The sequence below is a fragment of the Dama dama genome, chromosome 20 (genome assembly GCF_033118175.1).
Source record: "Dama dama isolate Ldn47 chromosome 20, ASM3311817v1, whole genome shotgun sequence".
In the NCBI taxonomy this organism is placed as follows: Eukaryota; Metazoa; Chordata; class Mammalia; order Artiodactyla; family Cervidae; genus Dama; species Dama dama.
In genome coordinates, this window is record NC_083700.1 from 8,527,671 (window position 1) to 8,549,799 (window position 22,129).

Sequence of the window (22,129 nt, forward strand, 5' to 3'; positions counted from 1 at the left end):
CTAAAGTTGCTCTTTTTTCCTGTTGAGGCACCTCACCACTGGAAACCTAGGAAAATAAACCCTGCCTGCATTTCTCGTAGCCAGTGTCTCAGAGGGAACACCCCACTTATTAAAACTAAAGGTGTGAGTTTACTACCACCTCCACACCCATGGTCACTTGTGGCTATAATTCTGGATGTCCAGGCCTCTGTGCCTCATAGTCTACTTTGCTTGTGGCTATCTCATCAAAAAGCACCCAGTCCCAGGCAGATCTTCAAATGACTGCACCTCTGGTTGAAATCTTGACTGCAAACCCTTGAGAGACCCCCTAAGCTAGAACCACCTATCTAAGATAGTTTTGAGTTTATTCCTGCAGAAATTATGACAACAAATATGTATTATTATATGTTCCTAACTTTTGGAGTAATTTATTATGTAGTGAAAAAAAAAACAAACACTAGAAATTAGAAGGGAATAAATATATAGTTAACGTCTGCAAAATTTATGGTTGTCACAAACCTGTTTTGTAGACTAGTTGTATACATCTATGCTCTCTCTAATCAGCAAAGAAGGCATGACTTACTATAAACATATCAATATAAATCATTATGATTAAAATTTTTTCTTTTTAATTTTATAAATAATAAATGATGTTTGATATGGTTTTTATTTTTGTTATTAGTAGTGTACACCTTTTTCATATTTTTATCAGCCATTTTAATTTCCTCTTCTGTATGTTTTCTTGCAGAATCACCTTGTAGGTTTCCTTTTCCCCTGTACTTTCCTTATTCCAATGTTCTTTCTGATTAGATCCTTGTCTTTCCACATGGCTGGTACCCACCAGGAAATACTAGCCACCCACTTGGAATTTCAGTCTCTAACTGAAAGGAATATACTGCCCCTTTCTTTCTTGTTCTTTCTTCTCTCCTGAACAATATCTCTTTGCAATGTGCTATGGATTGAACTTCTTGGTGACCCCAAATTCATATTTTAAAACCCCAATCATCAATGTGATAGTATTTGGAGATGAGGACTTTGTGAGGTAGTTAGGTCATGAGGGTTCCACCTTAATGGTAGGATTAGTGCCCTTCTAAGAAGAAATGCAGGAAAGCTCGCTTTTGATAGGGACAGAGTTAACGGGACAAAGCAGGTGATTAAATAATGAATCTCACTAGGGGATAGTAAGTAGAAAAAATATGGGAGACCCTTGTAAATTAAAGATTATCCAAGAAAACAGGTTTGCTTAGCCACAAAACCAAGCAGGCTTGCTTAGTCACAAAACCATGCAACAGAAGCATGAAACATGCCCCCAAGCAATAAAACAATGGTGGCATGGGACCCACATCCTGCCCAATGAGCTCAGTAAGTTAATGATCTGTAGGAGATGCTCTCTGCACACACGAAAAACACTAATTTGTGGACCTAGCTTGACCATGTCAGTCAGTTCAGTTCAGTCTCTCAGTCATGTCCAACTCTTTGCTACCCCATAAACCACAGCATGCCAGGCCTCCCTGTCCATCGCCAATTCCCGGAGTTCACCCAAACCCATGTCCATTGAGTCGGTGATGCCATCTACCATCTCATCCTCTGTCATCCCCTTCTCCTCCTGCCCTCAATCTTTCCCAGCATCAGGGTCTTTTCCAATGAGTCAACTCTTCGCATGAGGTGGCCAAAGTATTGGAGTTTCAGCTTCAGCATCAGTCCTTCCAATGAACACCCAGGACTGATCTCCTTCAGGATGGACTGGTTGGATCTCCTTGTTGTCCAAGGGACTCTCAAGAGTCTTCTCCAGCATCACAGTTCAAAATCATCAATTCTTCGGTGCTCAGCTTTCTTTATAGTCAACTCTCACATCCGTACATGACCACTGGAAAAACCATAGCCTTGACCAGATGGATCAGAAAACTCCCCTGCCAAACCTGGAGGAGAAGCTATTGAGAGAAGCATGACATCTATTCAAGAATGAACAAGAAGTTCTCCCCCACCCTGATTTTCCTTTCATTATAAAACTGTAGTGCAGTAAGTTCTTGGGACAAAGCATTTCTTGCCTGTCTGCCTGTAAGCCTCACAAGCATCCTGTTCTAATAAATCACTTCTTATTTATCACTTTGCCTCTCACTGAATTCTTGCTGTATTGAGACATAAACGGCTGTGTTATCAGAGCTCTTTGGAGCCCTGGAAATGACACCAAGTGGTTTCACCTTCTCCTTCTGCTGTCTGTTGTGTGAGGCCACAACAAGAAGTTGGCAGATTCTAAGCCAAGAAGAGAGTTTCATTAAGAACCGGACTATGCTGGTACCCTGATCTCAGACTTCCAGCCCCCAGAATCATGAGAATATAAATTGTTGTTTAAGCCACCCAGTCTCTGGTAATTTGTTATAGCAGCTTGAGCTAAGGCGCAATGATTATCATAAACTTTGGGCCACCCGAGTAGTCCTGTAATACATTTCTTCCGGTATTTCAAGAGACTTTGTTCTCATTGCCTTGTTCTACACCTAAGGTAGGTGGACCATTTTGGTGGTCTGTCATGACATTTACCATCTTTTCAATATCCACATCCTCTTTAATGTCAGAAGCAGCTCTAGAAGGAGGCTGAGCCAGGGCCTTTGGCTGGTGCTTTTCCTGTGGGTCTGAAGACCACACCCTGGCTTCAGAGTCAGACTTAATTTCAATCTACCATTTAACTGTCTATGTAACTCTAAGTAAACTAACCAAACTCTCTTAGGCACAGATTCTTTGGCTAATTTGAAGACAGGATGAAATATCTGCCTTGCTTTACCATCTGAGCCACCAGGGAAGTCCATTTGCCTTGCTATAATTAAATAAAATAACAAATGTAGATTATTTCATGAAGTACTTGACACACAGTAGGTGGGATCTCAGTAAGATTTGCTTATTTCTATAATTCTACACTTGGGCTTAGAGTGACCACTAGAACCTTTCTCATCATGACTCCTCCTCAGGGGACTGCAAAGTTCCTACAGATGACTAACTGGGTTTCTTGGCACTACCTCTAAATATTTCCTCCAGGTATTCTGTCCCCTTGTGGTATGTAAAGGACTGAATCACACTTCTTTTCCTGTCAAGGTTACTGCCCTTCAGATGGAGGAGGATAATGTGATGCAGGATTCATTCTGCAGACACTTTTTGGAAAGTCGGTGTGAGCCAGCTATGACAGGGAATTCCGTCACCTCCAAAAGTTTGAAATCTTAATGTCCTGGAGGCTACTGGTGACTCACGTGATCTGGGAGAAAGTTAAATTTAGAGGGTGCATTGGTTCCCTCTGTTGTTACAATGGAGAAATGACAGCCTCTGAGGCCCTAGAGCTATGTCACAAAAACTGCAGAAATAGTCTCCCAAACTCGGAGTAAAACAGAGATACAGTTTTGTTTTTTGTTTGTTTTTCTTTCTGCCCCCCAGGTTGTAAAACAGGTGGCTGAGAGGGACAGCTGATTCACACACTGGGTCTGATCGCAGGAGCACTGTCCTTGGCCAAATGGCACAAGAGAGCTAGGCAGGTTCTCTGATGCTGGAGCTGCAGCAATAGAGCCCGAGGAGGGGTAGAGTGACTTGGGGGAAAAAACTAATCTGTGATCAAAAAGGAGAGATTGTTTTGAGAAAATATGGAAACTAAACTTTATAGAGGACTTATTGTGAGCTATTAAATCATGAGGGCTCTTTGATAAACAGTAGTTCTTCAAAAACTATACAAAATTACTGCTTCCTATCTACAACCCTATATCACCCTTTGCAGTTATCTTCTCAAAGGAAGCATGGCAAAACTAAACAGAGATGGTTTTTCCTTCAAGCTACTTGGGGATCAAAAACCCAAAAGGATAAATTGAAGGGATATAAAAGGAGAGAGAGAGTAACTCAGCTATGCCTATGGTTAGGTATGCCTTTTCCAACTCTCATTCTTGTCAGGATAAAACAAAGTACTATGCTTGAAAAGAGTTTCAAAGCTATAAAACATGGTATTATCATTATTTTCCTTTAGAGATGAAGGCAGCAAAAGTGGAGAAGTCACAAATAGATCATGTAAGTCTCCAACCCACTTTTGTATGAAAAGTCGGTGCTTAATAATACAGGTGGGTCTAAATAACAGAAACACTTATTACTCAAGCATTAATGAAAATCAGTCTAGTCTTGGCCTTAAGACCAAGAGAGACAGAATATTCTAGAGAGAGGACTGTGAGCCCAAATTCAGAAAGGCAGAAAAGCTAGGTAGCTTGAAACCATTCATTCATTTTTTCCTGACTTCAATAAATATTTATAAAGAACTACTACAATTTCTGGGCAAAGAACTCAGAGTCTGGTGAAGGAAACACATAAGATTTAAGAAAAATAAATACAAGTGATGAACTATGCTTAGAACATAAGAAAAAGCTCATTATTTAAGACTGGAGAAAGTTGAGATAATGCTTGTGGGAAAGCGATCTAGTAAACTGAAAAACACAGATGACCCCAAGCATTCCCATTACGGTGGTGTGATATCATCATCCCAAGAGGGAAGGGAAAAGAGGTGGAAATTGAAAGAGAAAATAACTTCAGTGAAATGTATTGAGAAAGAGGGTGGCACTAAGCTTCTCTAGATTCAAAAGTGGGTTTAAATGGAATGGTACGTAGTTGTCCTGCAGTGATCAGAGCAGGGCAGAGGTTCCAGGACCCCGGTAGATACCAAATTCATGGATGCGCAATTGCCTTATATAAAATTCTATAGCCCAGAGGACCTTCCATATTGCAGATTCCCCATTCTTAGATTCAACCAAACCCAGAGAAGACTGAAAATCCTGAATATGAAACTGTGAATGTGGAGGGTAGAGTGTATTTTGAAATTAAATTTGAGACTGTATTTTCGATAATGTTTAGGAGGCAGTTCTGCATTATATACACTGTTGAGGAAAAGACCAAGTAAGAGGTGGGGGTATGCCTCAATGTCACTCTTGTCAACCGGCCCCAGCAACTAATTGTCTCGAAAAAAAATTTTGACCTGGGAATGCCAAGTCAACACTTTACTAATATCTCAAGCTTAATATATTTAAAACTGTACCCCTGATCTTTCTTCCCAGTCAGCTCCCAAACCCTGGAGTTATCCTTTGATTTTTATCTTTCTCCCATCTTCAAAATACCCATGGAATTCTCCAGGCCAGAATCCTGGAGAGAGTAGCTTTTTCCTTCTCCAGGGGATCCTCCCAACCCAGGGATCAAACCCAGGTCTCCCACATTGCAGGTGGATTCTTTACCAACTGAGCTATCAAGGAGTGCCCTTCAAAATATACTCAACCACTTTTTTTTAAAGTCAACTTCTAATTACCAGCCTGGTCTAAGCTTCCATCACTTCTTGCCTAGATTATTGAAATAACCTCCTAACTGGTCTTCCTGCTTCCATGCTAGTCCTCCTACAGTCTCCTCTCAACACTCTCAGGCCATTCATGTCCCTATCGTCCTTTCCTCCCTTTTTCTCCCAGCTCCAACTCTTACAACAGCCATCTTTGCAGACAGTGACATTTATGTGATGCCGACGTCTTGTGGGAGTGTTGAACAGTGAAAAGAGAATCAGCTAAACCAAGGAAAATCAAAGGTCTTGATGATCCAGAAATTTCATGAACAGTTATATATAATTAAGAATTGTCTCTAGATTCAAAAGTACTGTGTTTATATTCTTGATCCTGAAGTAATAAAAATCATAACAGAGAGATATAAATCATCACTTGTCACTGTTTTACTTAGTATCACAAATTGCCTTAATTACTAATTTGCACTGAGCTGCATTATTATTGCTTCAAGTGCTAATAGTTTTTCCTCTAAAATCGTAAGACTTTACTTATGAATTATTATCCTGGTTCTTACGGTTTGAGCAAATTTCATTAAACTTTTTGTTTCATGGGTTCATATCTGATATTAAGCTGCTGATCCTTGCTAAATTACCATGTCCGTATACGGGTACTATATTTTTTAATGTTATATCTTTTAATACAATTTTATATCATATTTATTCTTTTGGAAAGAAATGGATGCAGAGTGAAAGCAGTTTGAAGTTTCTTTCTTTCTTTTTTCTCCCCCCTTGGTTAATCTTGAACTGTATTATAACATGAAACACATTGATGAGATATTGGCAAAGAAACCTAATTGGTGTCTAGTGGAAAAAGATAGATTCTATTCTATTAGCATCTACACCCATCTCTTCCCTGATAGCTCAGTTGATAAAGAATCCGCCTGCAATGTAGGAGACCCCGGTTGGATTCCTGGGCCGGGAAGACCTGTTGGAGAAGGGATAGGCTACTAACTCATATTCTTGGGCTTGCCTGGTGGCTCAGCTGGTAAAGAATCCACCTGCAATGCAGGAGACCTGGGTTCGATCTTTGGGACCCCTGAGTTGGGACACGACTAAGCAACTTTCACTTCATGGCACACCTATCTCAATCCTAACAAGGAACAGCAACAATTCTTCAATGTGGTAAGGAAGGGTGAAGAACAAGGAGAACATTTTCTTTTTCCCCAAAGTGGATCTTGCTCCTCTCTTACTAAAGTGTTCAACCTCTCTCCACATGGTAGCCAGGCATGACGTTCAGTCCAGTACACAGTGCATTAACAGAGCCTACCTTAGAAAGTCAGAAAGGAAAAAACACTAAACTTTTCTAGTTGGAGGATGTGGGGTTGGAGGAAGGGTAAAATTTACCCTTAAGCAAATTCTTAAAAATAAAAATCCATAAATTAGCAAATGAAATTTCTCAAGAAGATAGTGTCTCTAATATGTTTAGTATTCATCATCTAAAGTCTCTGTCCTGCAAGTATATAGCAAACCTCAGCAGAATTCCCAGTTGGGTAATACCATTTCTCTGTAGATGATGTATTAAGACATCCAGGGTGATGGTTGAAAGCATAAGCTTTGGAGTTGAATTGTCTTGCTCCTAACCCTGGATTCACTACTTTGCCATCATGTCTGTGATCTCAGTCAAGTGACTTCTCCTGACTAAACTTTCAATTCTTCAACTGTAAAACATCATTTGGTTACTATGAAGACTAAAAGAAATACTGTGTTTAAAATGGTTGCTAAAGAATAAGCACTCAATAGATGTTAGCTATTCTTCTCTGGATTTTGCCTTATTTACCATGTGACCCCTCAGACTGCCTCGGAGAATCAGATTGAAGAACTCAAACTGTCTTACTGGTTGGGGACCTACAGATGGTGCTATGACCTCATCTGCTCTATTTTCTAGGATAGTGGTAAGCATTGATCAGGAACCCCTCAGCAAGATCTAATGAGTAAGGATGCCAGCTGGAACAGCAGATGAAGTAGAAGGCAAGAAACTGAACTGACGCAGTGGAAAAATTCTTCTCTTTTATCTTTGAGCCCCATCTTGGACTGTTTTCTCTGAAATTTAGCCAGTGTGTTTTATTGAATGAGTAGACTTGATGCCTCCAAACCCCTCCCCTCCCCAAGTGATCATGAACCCAAGACATTACCCTTAAAACTATCTTCTTTTTAATGCTAGTGGTAAATAATCGGCCTATCAATGCAGAAGATGCAGGTTCAATCCCTGGGTCAGGAAGATCCCGTGGAGAAGGAAATGGCAACCCACTCCAGTATTCTTGCCTGGAAAATTCTATGGACAGAGGAGCCTACAAGCTACAGTCCATGGGATTGCAAAGAGTTGGACATGACTGAGTGCACACACACACACACACACACACTATGATTTTAACTTGATACATTGGCCCTGTCAGAAAACTATGTTCTCCAAAAAATATTTCAAGACATGAAATCTTCATTAGTTGCTGCATGCGTGCATGCCAAGTCACTTCAATTATGTCCAACTCTTGGCAACCCTGTGGACAGTAGCCTGCCAGGTCTCTCTGTCCATGAGATTCTCCAGGCAGGAATACTACTTGGTTGCCATAGCCACTTTCCACACCTTTTACCAAAAGCAAGAATTATTTTTAGTCTTCTGGTTGTTGTTACTACCAAGACTAGACAAAATTCAATGGCAGGGGCTTGCCCGGTGGCTCAGTGGTAAAGAATCTGCCTGCCAATGCAGGAGACGCATGTTCCATCCCTGGTCAGGAAGATCCTTTTAAAAATTGGTAAAACCGATGATTCTGAAACAAACACTATTCAATTAGGCAACGTTCTATAAGTTTTTACCTTTATATCAAAACAACTTAAACTTTTAGACATAGGGTTTTTGCACCTAAGATTTTCTGTATTAGTCTTCTGTATGAAGAGAAAACCTAAGGGAAGATATTTTCTGTGTGTGTATTAACTTTGCACATGTAGTATTGGAGACTAATGATATAATACACCTATACATAAATTAGGCAAAAGATCATGAATATCAAAAAGGGTATGAGAGAAATATGCTAGTGAATCAGCTATAATAAGAAGAAAATATAAAATGGGAGAGTCATGTGAGTTACAAGCTAGTCAGTTCAGGCTTCACAAGAAACCCCTTGGTGAAACTATTGAATAGTAGTGCATTACAGAGCACTAATGTTCAATGTAGACTAGAATGATTCTTTTGGAACTCAGTGCTCCCTAGATTTTTTATTTCACACACAAAAAAATCTCAAGCCATCAGGTATTAAAAATATCATCTTATTACTTGAAAGATGACAGTGAAAATTTAAGCTATTGTAGCTGTATCATTTGAAACATCATATGGCTTTAAAAGCTTGAAAATGACATTCCCATAAAGCCATCAACTTAAACTGTTGATGAAAAGTACAATCTACTTAATATGGTTTTCACTGATCAGAATAGAAATACATTAAGAGGATGGGAAATGTATTCTGCTGAGGAACAATTACACTCAATATGTTCAGTTAGAAAGTTTATAAAGATATAATTATGTGATGATATATGCTTGGAAATATTCCCCATTCTCTGTTAACAGAAATAGAATGTCCTAAGTAGAACACTTGGGAGATGTCTTGGTTAGCAGGAAAATGCAATGTGCCAGTTATCAATTTATTGCCTTTGATACAAATCCATTTTTCTTTGGCCTGCTTTGGGACACTATGAACATTTCTGCATTGCCAGCTGTCTCTGTTAATAATATTGAGGGCACTTGGAGGGACTCTACCAGAGGAGGGGGCTTCTCTCTCTACTTCTGGAGTCCTTTGTTTTCCACCTCCAGTGTGGCTGCAAGTGACACGAGAGAGGCCTGATAGAAGCACCTTACAGTGAGTTTGTCCAGTGAATTTCTCTTTTTCCCTGTAGACTAAGCTGCAGTGGATACTGACCAGGTTCTTGGCCTTCCCCAGCTCAGTTCAGTTCAGTTCAGTCACTCAGTCATGTCTGAATCTTTGAGACCATGAACAGCTGCACGTCAGGCTTCCCTGTCCATCACCAACTCCTGGAGCTTGCTCAAACTCATGTCCATCAAGTCGGTTATGCCATCCAACCACCTTATGCTCTGTCGTCCCCTTCTCCTCCCACCTCCCATCTTTCCTAGCATCAGGGTCTTTTTCAATGAGTCAGTTCTTTGCACCAGGTGGCCAAAGTATTGGAGCTTCAACTTCAGTATTAGTCCTCCCAATGAATATTCAGGACTGATTTCCTTTAGGATTGACTGGTTTGATCTCCTTGCAGTCCACGGGACTCTCAAGAGTCTTCTCCAATACCACAGTTCAAAAGCATCAATTCTTCGGCGCTCAGCTTTCTTTATAGTCCAACTCTCACATCCATACAGGACTATTGGAAAAACAATGACTAGATGGACCTTTGTTGGCAAAATAATGTCTCTGCTTTTTAATATGCTGTCTAGGTTGGTCATAGCTTTTCTTCCAAGGAGCAATCATCTTTTAATTTCATGGCTGCAGTTACCATCTGCAGTGATTTCGGAGCCCAAGAAAATAGTCTATCACTGTTTCCATTGTTTCCCCCATCTATTTGCCATGAAGTAATGGGACCAGATGCCATGATCTTCATTTTTTGAATGTTGAGTTTCAAGCCAGTTTTTTTCACTTTCCTCTTTCACATTCAACAAGAGGCTCTTTAGTTCTTCATTTTCTGCCATAAGGGTGGTGTCATCTGCATATTTGAGGTTATTGATATTTCTCCCAGCAATCTTGATTCCAGCTTGTGCTTCATCCTGCCCGGCATTTTGACTGATGTACTCTGCCTGTAAGTTAAATAAGCAGGGTGACAATATACAGCCTTGATGTACTCCTTTCCCGATTTGGAACCAGTCCGTTGTTCCATGTCAATAGAAATTGACTAGAGGCCAGACAAGAAATCCAGGCAAGGCTTTATTGGGGTTCCTGCTGCAACAGAAGGAGAGTGAAACAGACAACATTTTCCCTTGCTTGCTCACTCCCCAGGGGGTGGAGGGGGCGAGCTTGTTCTTAATATGGGGTGAGGGTAAGGGTTTGTCCAGATGTCGACCCTGCTTTTACTCCCAACCCCATCCTTTTGCTCTGGACTCTTCATAAGTGGGTTTTCCGTCTCTTTGTATCTTTTACTCAGAATTTGTCCCAACTGTGCGTGCACAGTTATCTTTAGTCCCATATGGTCTCTTTGTGTTTTGTGGCTGGAGAAGAACACTGCGGCACAGCGGCAAAGGGTCCCAGTCCCCAGCCTGTCCCATGGCCACACTCTCTCCCCCAGGATCTGAACCTCAGCCTCGTGTGGTGGGTAGCTCTGCTGAAGTCTTTGCTTCCTCTTTGGACGTTCTTTCTCTCAGCCCTGGAGGTGGAAGTTGCTTCTTCTATTTCCTCTTCTTGTGCTCCTTAGTGTCCTCTCTTAGCCCTTTCAGTTAACTGCCTTTTACCACAGAAATTCTTATGTTAAATTTTGCCTGCTCAAATTACTAGTGTGGTGTCTGACCCCTAACTGGATCCTGATTAACAAATGAGATAGGAAGAGGAGGCCAATTGACTGCTGAGGCCAGCCTTTCTCAATCTACTTACCCTGGGAAAAAACCCAGAAATAATTTTCAGGTCCCAAGGAAGCCTTACTTAGAAATTATTCAATCTCTTGTTTATATTATCAGGAAGGTGTAGGTAATAATGGTCAATGCTCTACTTAGAAGAAAATGATGATTTTCTGCAGATTTACTTATTTTGACCCACCTACGTATTTTCTTGTGTGGTTCTCCCTCCCTACAAAGGATCACAACTCTACCGCAAATTATTAGTGTAGATAGAGAAAACTTTCCTAATTTTCCAAAGTTTTCCCTCTGTTACCTTGACTTTTTTACCTTATCCAAAGAGGCCTAAAAGTCTAATAATAAATTCCTACTCTGTGAGATGGTAATGAGGTATACTATGTGTACTATTTCTTAGGTTTCTCCTATTTAAAACTAAAAATTACTTTTTAGCTAGACTTTCTTGAAAAATTTTGGAATTAAGTTTAGCTTATCTTTTTTAAAATCAATCTTTCTTTTCACAATTTTTTAAAATTCATAAGGAAACAATGAATTTTTGTTGGATAACTGACTTAAACTGAATAAGACTTAATTTTTCCTAAAGTAGGCTTAGGTAATTTAGATTAAATAACAGCTATATATTTATTTTAATTAATGCTACCTACATGACATTTTATTAATACTTATTGATGCTATCTACATGACATTTTATTAATACTTATTGAATAGTTAATCTATTTAAATCATAAGCCAAACAAGCTGAATAAAAATCTAGTTAAGATACAAATTTATACAAGAACTAAAAAATATTTTCTTGCTGTTTGCTGTGATCTGGCTCAAATATAAATGCAGCAGTAACAAAATTAATATATATATATGACTTTTTGTATAAAAGCATTACTTTTGAAACTACAAGTGCAGAAAAACTTTCTTTAAAAAAATTTTTTAAGTTGAAGTATAGTTGATTTAAAATGTTGTGTTAGTTTCAAGCATAAAATTTATTTCTGTAATGTGTAATCTGTGCTAGATTTTTTTTTGCTACACAAATATTTAATTTTCAGTTGAACTTGGAGTGAATTTCATTTTCATTTCATTAAAATCCGTTTAAATGGATTTCATTTAAATTTCATTTTAAAATGAAATAAGATCATTTTTTGATCTGTGGTGACCTAGATGGAAAGGAAATCTAAAAATGAGAGGATGTATGTATACAAAAAAATGATTCAGTTTGCTATGCAGCAGAAACTAACACAACACTGTAAAGCAACAATGCTTCAATAAAAATTTATGTAAAGAATTAAATGAAGTAAGATCATTTTTGTCTGTCCTCTTGATGCTTGGTATACCAGAAAAAACATTCGTACCCATGTAAGTAGTTGAATATTGCAGCAAAATTTTATTGTTTTTCTTTCTTTTTTTTAATCTGGCTGTGCCAGGTCTCAGTTGCGGCATGTGGAATCTTTAGTTGCAGCATGTGAACACTTAGTTGTGGCATGTGACATCTAGTTCCCTGACCAGGGATCAAAGCCAGGCCCCCTGCATCAGGAGCTTGAAGTCTCAGCCACTGGACCACCAGGGAATTCCATTATTGTTTTTCTATGAATGGCAAAATCCAAAACTTGTCTAGGGGCAAGACAGTCTCATCTTTGGTGTGTGATCAAATCGTAGATCATGAATTTCTTTCTCTTCTATCAAAGCCAAGCACAGAACATTCAGGACAAAAAAAGTTTCCTCACCCAGTCATCCATTTGGATTGGAAGTAGGGGGAAAAAAAAAAACTGTTCAGTTTTGTTCTCTGTTATTTCCAGGCCATTTTCAGTAAGACTCGAAACTTGCTGGTTTCTCCCAATCCCAAGCAGCAGTGAAAAGTGAAATTTCGCTTTACAATGTGATTTTTCCAAAGACTCAGTTTCCTTTTAAATAGAAGATCTTGTATTTACAAATTTATATTTACAAATACAAATCTTGTCACTTAAGTTCAGATATTTTCTTCAGGGCCTTACAGAGACTTATTCAGCTTGTTCATGGGATCAAAAATGTCTGCTAAGAACACTGGTTTCTGTAGTTATTCTTCATCTTCAAAGTACCCAGCAAAATCTGGCCTCCTATTTTCTTGAAAGCAGTCCTGCAATTCACCTTTCAGTTCAAACCCCCTGTTAAGAAGTCTTACTTTGCCAGCCACCAGATATATGTGGGTAGCAGGACACTTGTGTTCTTTGTCCAGCTTTTTTTTCATAGACTTTTAAACATTTTTGAATGAATAGGTCTCTGTTTAATAAAGTTAAGCATTTTTTTGTAGCATCACCAAGTTTTAAGTTTAAGATTTAAGTTTTTTAAATCATTTCCCAGGGTTTTTCAATAGTACCTCTCTGAAGAAGTCAGTCTGCTGTGATAATATCAGGATTTTTTTTTTAAATAACTAAACATGAAACCTCTCATGGAACCAGCCATTAATGGGACACCATTAGTTGTACTTGCCTCCAGGATAACCATCTTTTCTAGAAACTAAGACACTCAACATTTCCTGGGTTTTTCTTGCTTTGCTCTACACTTTGCCACAGAAAAGGTTTCCTTAAATATTATCATCATTAAAAAAATCTTGCAAATACTACAGAATATTTATTTCTGAGGTCTGTTAACTCATCAACCTGGGTAAAGAAATTCTGCTTCTTCAGTTTCTTATACAAAGCCTCTTCAGTATTGTGTGACTTGTCATTGCTGTTGATTTGTTGTACTTTTGAGAGTGGAACATTCTCAGTGTCTCATACTACATGCAGTAGACTAAATAATGGCCCCTAAAGATATCCCTGGAAACTGTGAATGTTAACTCTGCTCTGGCTTCACATCATCTTCTTGTCTATGTCAACTGCCCTTCTCATCTCCCTCTTATAAGAACATGTGACTGCATCACCATACAATATGAGATAATATCCTTATCTTAAAACCATCCACCACATCTGCAAAGACCATTTTTCCAAATAAAGTAATATTCACAGGTTCTGGGGATCGGAAGTGGACTTGTCTGTAGCAGTCAACATGAGCCCACTAAAATGGACTAGGAGAACTTCAAATACCAGTCCATGTGAAAGCCATTGATAATCACCCTTTACTGTAACAATGAAGTTCTTTTATGTCTTTTATTTTATCAGTGCAGTGAAGTTATTCAGATGACTGTCATTTTCATCATTAACCTCAAGAGAACTTTCCACAAGCCTAGGTCTAAGCTGTTTCTCTTTCATCTTATGACTCATCTTTGAAAATCATCACAGGTGATCATTGGTCATGTAAAACATAATTATTAATATAAAATGGAAAGGTATAAAAACACAACCAAATGAAAAGATTGCAAGGAATGTGAAGGCTTTACAATACAATTCAAAATTTACATACAACAAATAATCCATGTTCTAAGCTACATGAACAGCTGAGTTGTGGCACACCAAATTTCCTTCTTTAGAATAAAAATTTCCCTGTGATTTTCCATTATACTAGGTAAGTTTACTCACCACTTTTAAGGCAGCTGGTGGCTTGGTGGCTTACAAGAGGAGGTTTGGGGAGGCAAATGGAAAAGAGAGGCTGACGTCATCAGCGTATAATCACCCCATCCATGCAGTACAGTCCTCAGCAATTATCACATTGAAAACTGAGAATGAGCTAACTTAATGAGCATGGTCCTACTGTGTGTCTCACAGTGGGGCTAAAAGCCCTCTGAATGAAATTGCTAGCAGGGCTGTTGGGTCACCATCCCTCACTGTAAGCGATAGCACTGAGCAGCACACAACATATAAAAACGCTAAGTTTTCATTCACAATTTCTTGCTGAACTCACATGTGAGATTTCCATGGAACCTGACTGTAAACTCTGACTTAGACTTTTTGTGACTACAAGAGTGAAGTAAGTCAAGAACATATGCTTTTTATGTTTCTTTCTTTAAAATACTCATGGGGGTGGTCTTAAGATGGTGGAGGAATAGGATGGGGAGACCACTTTCTCCCCCACAAATTCATCAAAAGAACATTTGAATGCTGAGCGAATTCCACGAAACAACTTCTGAACGCTGGCAGAGGACATCAGGCACCCAGAAAGGCAGCCCATTGTCTTCGAAAGGAGGTAGGACAAAATATAAAAGATAAAAAGAGAGACAAATGAGTTAGGGAGAGAGACCCATCCTGGGAATGGGAGGAGAAGTTTCCAAACACCAGGAGACCCTCTCACTGGCGGGTCTGTGGGGAATTTTGGAATCCCAGAGGGCAACATAACTGGGAGGAAAAATAAATAAATAAAACCCACAGATTACGTGTCTAACCAGAGGAGAAGTAGCCCAGAGGCTTGCATCCACCACCAGCAAGCGGGGACTGAGCAGGGAGGTGTGGGCTGCATTGCTTAGGGTAAGGACCAGGCCTGATTGCCCCGAGGGCAATCTGAGATAGCAATCGGAACTGTGGGATAGCCAGAGAGAGAAAAAAGAGAGAGAGAGAAAGAACTATCCCACGAAAAGCTCTAACCTAAGGCTTTTCTTAAACCTAACTGCCTGGCCCGCTCACAGAACAAAGGACTGAGTGAATACCAGAGGAGAGCTAGCGGCTGCGGACCGGCCCATCCCCAGCTGGAGGCAGGGAGGCAGGCGGGCGGCAGCCAGAGCCAGATCTGGAAAGGGGCAATCTCGGCCCCAGAGACGGCATCCCCTACCAAACTGCGTGCAGGCTCCCAGTTGCTAACCAAGACTTCCTGGGATTCTGGATGGTTGACATCCACCAGGAAGGTCGCAGCCAGAGATCAGCTCCCCAGAAGAGACACACAGCACGCCTGGGACGTGGACAGAGGCTGGGATGGGGGAGGAGACAAGACGCACCGCACCTGGGGAGGCTGCGCTGTCCAAGCACCTGGTCATCTGAGCTGCTCGGGCCTGGGAAGGGCACAAAACGCAGGCCCAAGCGAGTCTGTGCCCCTGTGGAGTACCTGAGAACCTGAACCTGAGCGGCTTACACCTGGCAAGTGCACGCAACTCAGGGCCTGCTTTAGACAGTTCCCGGCAGAGCAACATGGAGCCTGAGCAGTGTAGATTGGGAAAGCACACACGCCATGAGTGGGGGCAAACCCAGTGCGGCCCAGACACTGCGAGCGCTCCCCACACATGACAGTGGTGTTTGCTTGCAGTGAGCCTCCCTCCCTGCAGCACGACTGAACAAGTGAGCCTAGATAAGTGACCACCTTCTCCCCCTTGTGTCAGGGCGGAAGTTAGACGCTGAAGAGACCTGCAAACAGAGGAAGCCAAAATAAACAGAGAAGACGGAACCGCCTTGGAAGAGACAGGTACAACAGATTAAAACCCTGTAGTTAGCACCGACTACAATGGAAGGGGCCTATAGATTTGAGAAGTATAAGCTGAAACAAGGAACTATCTGAAACTGAACTGACCCCACACTGCCCGCAACAGCTCCAGAGAAATTCCTAGATATATTTTTACTATTTTTTAAACTTAAAAAAATTTTTTTTAATTTTTAAGTTCTCTATTACTCCTTTGATGTTCATTCTAATAGCCTATTATTACCTTGCCAAAAAAAGGGGGGCCCCTATTTAAAATAAACTTATTTGTTTTGATATTTAAAACAAACTTCATATATATATTTTTTTAATTTTTGTGTTTTTTTTTTTAATATTGTATTTTTGAGAGTCTAACTTCTATTCTAGATTTTTAATTTTTGCTTTTTGGCATTTCTATCAAATTCGTACCTATAAGAATCCAATCTTCAGTACCCATTTTTACTTAGGAGTGTGGTTACTGGCTTGATTGCTCTCTCCCCCTTTTGACTCTCCTTTTTCTCTCCCAGGTCACCTCTATCTTCTCCCTCCCCCTTTTCTTCTCTACCCAACTCTCTGAATCTCTTTGTGTGTTCCAGGTGTGGAGAACACGTAGGGAACTGATTACTGGCTAGATCTGTCTCTCTCCTTTTGATTCTCCATTTTCTCCTCTTGGTCACCTCTATCTCCTTCCTCCCTCTTCTCTTCTCCACATAACTCTGTGAACCTCTCTGGGTGTCCCTCACTGTGGAGAATCTTTTCACCATTAACCTAGATGTTTTATCATTGGTGCTATATGGATGGAGAAGTCTTGAGGCTACCATAAAAATAAGACTGAAAATCAGAGGCAGGAGGCTTAAGTCCAAAACCTGAGAACATCAGAGAACTCCTGACTCCAGGGAACATTAATCAATAAGAGCTCATCCAAAAGCCTCCATGCTGCTGCTGCTAATTTGCTTCATTCCTGTCCAACGCTGTGCGACCCCATAGATGGCAGCCCACCAGGCTCCGCCATCCCTGGGATTCTCTAGGCAAGAACACTGGAGTGGGCTGCCATTTCCTTCTCCAATGCATGAAAGTGAAAAGTGAAAGTGAAGTCGCTCAGTTGTGTCCGACTCTTAGCGACCCCATGGACTGCAGCCTACCACGCGCCTCTGTCCATGGGATTTTCCAGGCAAGAGTACTGGAGTGGGGTGCCACTGCCTTCTCCATACCTATGCTGAAATCAAGCACCACCCAAGAGCCAATAAGTTCCAGAGCAAGACATACCATGCAAATTCTCCAGCAATGCAGGAACATAGCCCTGAGCTTCAATATACAGGCTGCCCAAAGTCACATCAAACCCATAGACATCTCAAAACTCGCTACTGGACACTTCATTACACTCCAGAGAGAAGAAATCCAGCTTCACCCACCAGAACCCTGATGCAAGCTTCCCCAACCAAGAAAACTTGACAAGCCACTTGTCCAACCCCACCCACAGGGAGGGACCTTCACAATAAAGAGGAACCACAAACTGCCAGAATACAGAAAGGCCACCCCAAACACAGCAATCTAAACAAGAGGAAAAGGCAGAGAAATACTCTTCAGATAAAGGAACATGATAAATCCCCACCAAACCAAATCAAAGAGGAGGAGATAGGGAGTCTACCTGAAAAAGGATTTAGAGTAATGATAGTAAAAATGATTCAAAATCTTGAAAACAAAATGGAGTTACAGATAAATAGCCTTGAGACAAGGACTGAGAAGATGCAAGAAATGTTTAACAAGGACCTAGAGGAAATAAAAAAGAGTCAATCAATAATGAATAGTGCAATAAGTGAGATAAAAAACACTCTGGAGGGAACCAACAGTAGAATAATGGAGGCAGAAGATAGGATAAGTGAGGGAGAAGATAGGATAAATGAAACAGGGAGGAAAAAATAATTAAAAAAGAAATGAGGACAACCTCAGAGACCTCTGGGACAATGTTAAACACCCCAACATTCGAATCATATGAGTCCCAGAAGAAGAAGACAGAAAGAAAGGCCATGAGAAAATACTTGAGGAGATAATAGTTGAAAACCTCCCTAAAATGGGGAAGGAAATAGTCACCCAAGTCCAAGAAACCCAGAGAGTTCCAAACAGGATAACCCCAAGGCAAAACACCCCAAGACACATATTAATCAAATTAACAAAGGTCGAACACAAAGAACAATATTAAAAACAGCAGGGGAAAAACAACAAATAACACATAAGGGGATTCCCATAAGGATAACAGCTGATCTTTCAATAGAAACTCTTCAGGCCAGAAGGGAATGGCAAGACATACTTAAAGTGATGAAAGAGAAAAAGCTACAACCCAGATTACTGTACCCAACAAGGATCTCATTTAAATATGAAGGAGAAATCAAAAGCTTTACAGACAAACAAAAGCTAAGAGAATTCAGCACCACCAAACCAGCTCTTCAACAAATGCTAAAGGATCTTCTCTAGACAGGAAACACAGAAAGGGTGTATAAACTCGAACCCAAAACAACAAAGTAAATGGCAATGGGATCATACTTATCAATAATTACCTTAAATGTAAATGGGTTGAATGCCCCAAACAAAAGACAAAGACTGGCTGAATGGATACCAAAACAAGACCTCTATATATGCTGTCTACAAGAGACCCACCTCAAAACAAGAGACACATACAGACTGAAAGCGAAGGGCTGAAAAAAAAGATATTTTATGCAAATGGAGACCAAAAGAAAGCAGGAGTAGCAATACTTATATCAGATAAAATATACTTTAAAATAAAGGCTGTGAAAAGAGACAAAGAAGAACACTACATAATGATCAAAGGATCAATCCAAGAAGAACATATAACAATTATAAAAATATATGCACCCAACATAGGAGCACCACAATATGTAAGGCTAATGCTAACAAGTATGAGAGGGGGAATTAACAATAACACAATAATAGTAGGAGACTTTAATACCCCACTCACACCTATGGATAGATCAACTAAACAGAAAATTAACAAGGAAACACAAACTTTAAATGATACAATGGACCAGTTAGACCTAATTGATATCTATAGGACATTTCACCCAAAACAATGAATTTCACCTTTTTCTCAAGTGCACACGGAACCTTCTCCAGGATAGATCACATCCTGGGCCACAAATCTAGCCTTGGTAAATTAAAAAAAAAAAAAAACTGAAATCATTCCAAGCATCTTTTCTGACCATAATGCAGTAAGATTAGATGTCAATTACAGGAGAAAAACTATTAAAAATTCCAACATATGGAGGCTAAACAACACACTTATGAATAACCAACAAATCACAGAAGATATCAAAAAAGAAATCAAAATATGCATAGAAATGAATGAAAATGAAAACACAACAACCCCAAACCTATGGGACACTGTAAAAGCAGTGCTAAGGGGAAGGTTCATAGCAATACAGGCTTACCTCAAGAAACAAGAAAAAAGTCAAATAAATAACCTAACTCTACACCTAAAGCAACTAGAGAAGGAAGAAATGAATAACCCCAGGGTGAGTGGAAGGAAAGAAATCTTATAAATTAGGGCTGAAATAAATGCAAAAGAAACAAAAGAGACCATAGCAAAAATCAACAAAGCTAAAAGCTGGTTCTTGGAGAAGATAAATAAAATTGACAAACCATTAGCCAGACTCATCAAGAAACAAAGAGAGAAGAACCAAATCAACAAAATTAGAAATGAAAACGGAGATATCACAGAAATGACAACACAGACAGACAACACAGAAATACAAAAGATCGTAAGAGACTACTATCAGTGACTATATGCCAATAAAATGGACAACTTGGAAGAAATGAACAAATTCTTAGAAAAGTACAAATTTCCAAAACTGAACCAGGAAGAAATAGAAATCTTAACAGACCCATCACAGGCACAGAAATTGAAACTGTAATCAGAAATCTTCCAGCAAACAAAAGCCCAGGACCAGACAGCTTCACAGGTGAATTCTACCAAAAATTTAGAGAAGAGCTAACACCTATCCTACTCAAACTCTTCCAGAAAATTGCACAGCAAGGTAAACTTCCAAACTCACTCTGTGAGGCCGCCATCACCCTAATACCAAAACCAGACAAAGATGCCACATAAAAAGAAAACTACAGGCCAATATCACTGATGAACATAGATGCAAAAATCCTTAACAAAATTCTAGCAAACAGAATGCAACAACATATTAAAAAGATCATACATCATGACCAAGTGGGCTTTATCCCAGGGATGCAAGGATTCTTCAATATCCACAAATAAATCAATGTAATACACCACATTAACAAATTGAAAGATGAAAACAATATGATTATCTCAATGGATGCAGAGAAAGCTTTTGACAAAATTCAACATCCATTTATGATAAAAAGCCCTCCAGAAAGCAGAAATAGAAGGAGCATACCTCAACATAATAAAAGCTATATATGACAAACCCACAGCAAACATTATCCTCGATGGTGAAAAATTGAAAGCATTTCCCCTAAAGTCAGGAAGAAGACAAGGGTGCCCACTCTCACCACTACTATTCAACATAGTTTTGGAAGTTTTAGCCACAGCAATCAAAGAAGAAACAGAAATAAAAGGAATCCAGATTGGTAAAGAAGAAGTAAAACTCTCACTGTTTGCAGATGACATGATCCTCTACATAGGAAACCCTAAAAACTCCACCAGAAAATTACTAGAGCTAATCAATGAATATGGTAAAGTTTCAGGATATAAAATTAATACACAGAAATCCCTTGCATTTCTATACACTGAGAAAAACAGAAAGAGAAATTAAGGAAACAATTCCATTCCCCATTGCAATGAAAAGAATAAAATACTTAGGAATAAATCTACCTAAAGAAACAAAAGACCTATATATAGAAAACTATAAAACACTGATGAAAGAAATCAAAAGGACACAAATAAATGGAGAAATATACCATGTTCATGGATTGGAAGAATCAGTATAGTGAAAATGAGTATACTACCCAAAACAATCTATAGAGTCAATGCAATCCCTATCAAGCTACCAATGGTATTCTTCACAGAACTAGAACAAATAATTTCACAATTTGTATGGAAATACAAAAAACCTCAAATTTGAGAAAGAAGATCAGAAATGGAGGAATCAACCTGCCTGACTTCAGGCTCTACTACAAAGCTACAGTCATCAAGACAGTATGGTACTTGTGCAAAGACAGAAACATAGATCAATGGAATGAAATAGAAAGCCCAGAGATAAATCCACTCACCTATGGACACCTTATCTTTGACCAAGGAGGCAAGAATATACAGTGGAGAAAAGACAATCTCTTTAACAAGTGGTGCTGGGAAAGCTGGTCAACCACTTGTAAAAGAATGAAACTAGAACACTTTCTAACACCATACACAAAAATAAGCTCAAAATGGATTAAAGATCTAAATGTAAGACCAGAAACTATAAAACTTCTAGAGGAAAACATAGGCAAAACACTCTCCAACATAAATCACAGCAGGATCCTCTATGACCCACCTCCCAGAGTAATGGAAATAAAAGCAAAAATAAACAAATGGGACCTAATTAAACTTAAAAACTTTTGCACAATGAAGAAAACTATAAACAAGGTGAAAAGACAGCCTCAGAATGGGAGAAAATAATAACAAACGAAGGAACTGACAAAGAATTAATCTCAAAAATATACAAGCAACGCCTGGAGCCCAATTCCAGAAAAATAAATGACCCAATCAAAAAATGGGCCAAAGAACTAAACAGACATTTCTCCAAATGAACACATGAAAAGATTCTCAACATCACTCATTATCAGAGAAATGCAAATCAAAAGCACAATTAGGTACCATCTCATGCCAGTCAGAATGGCTGCTGTCCAAAAGTCTACAAACAATAAATGCTGGAGAGGGTGTGGAGAAAAGGGAACACTCTTACATTGTTGGTGGGAATGCAAACTAGTACAGCCATTATGGAGAACAGTGTGGA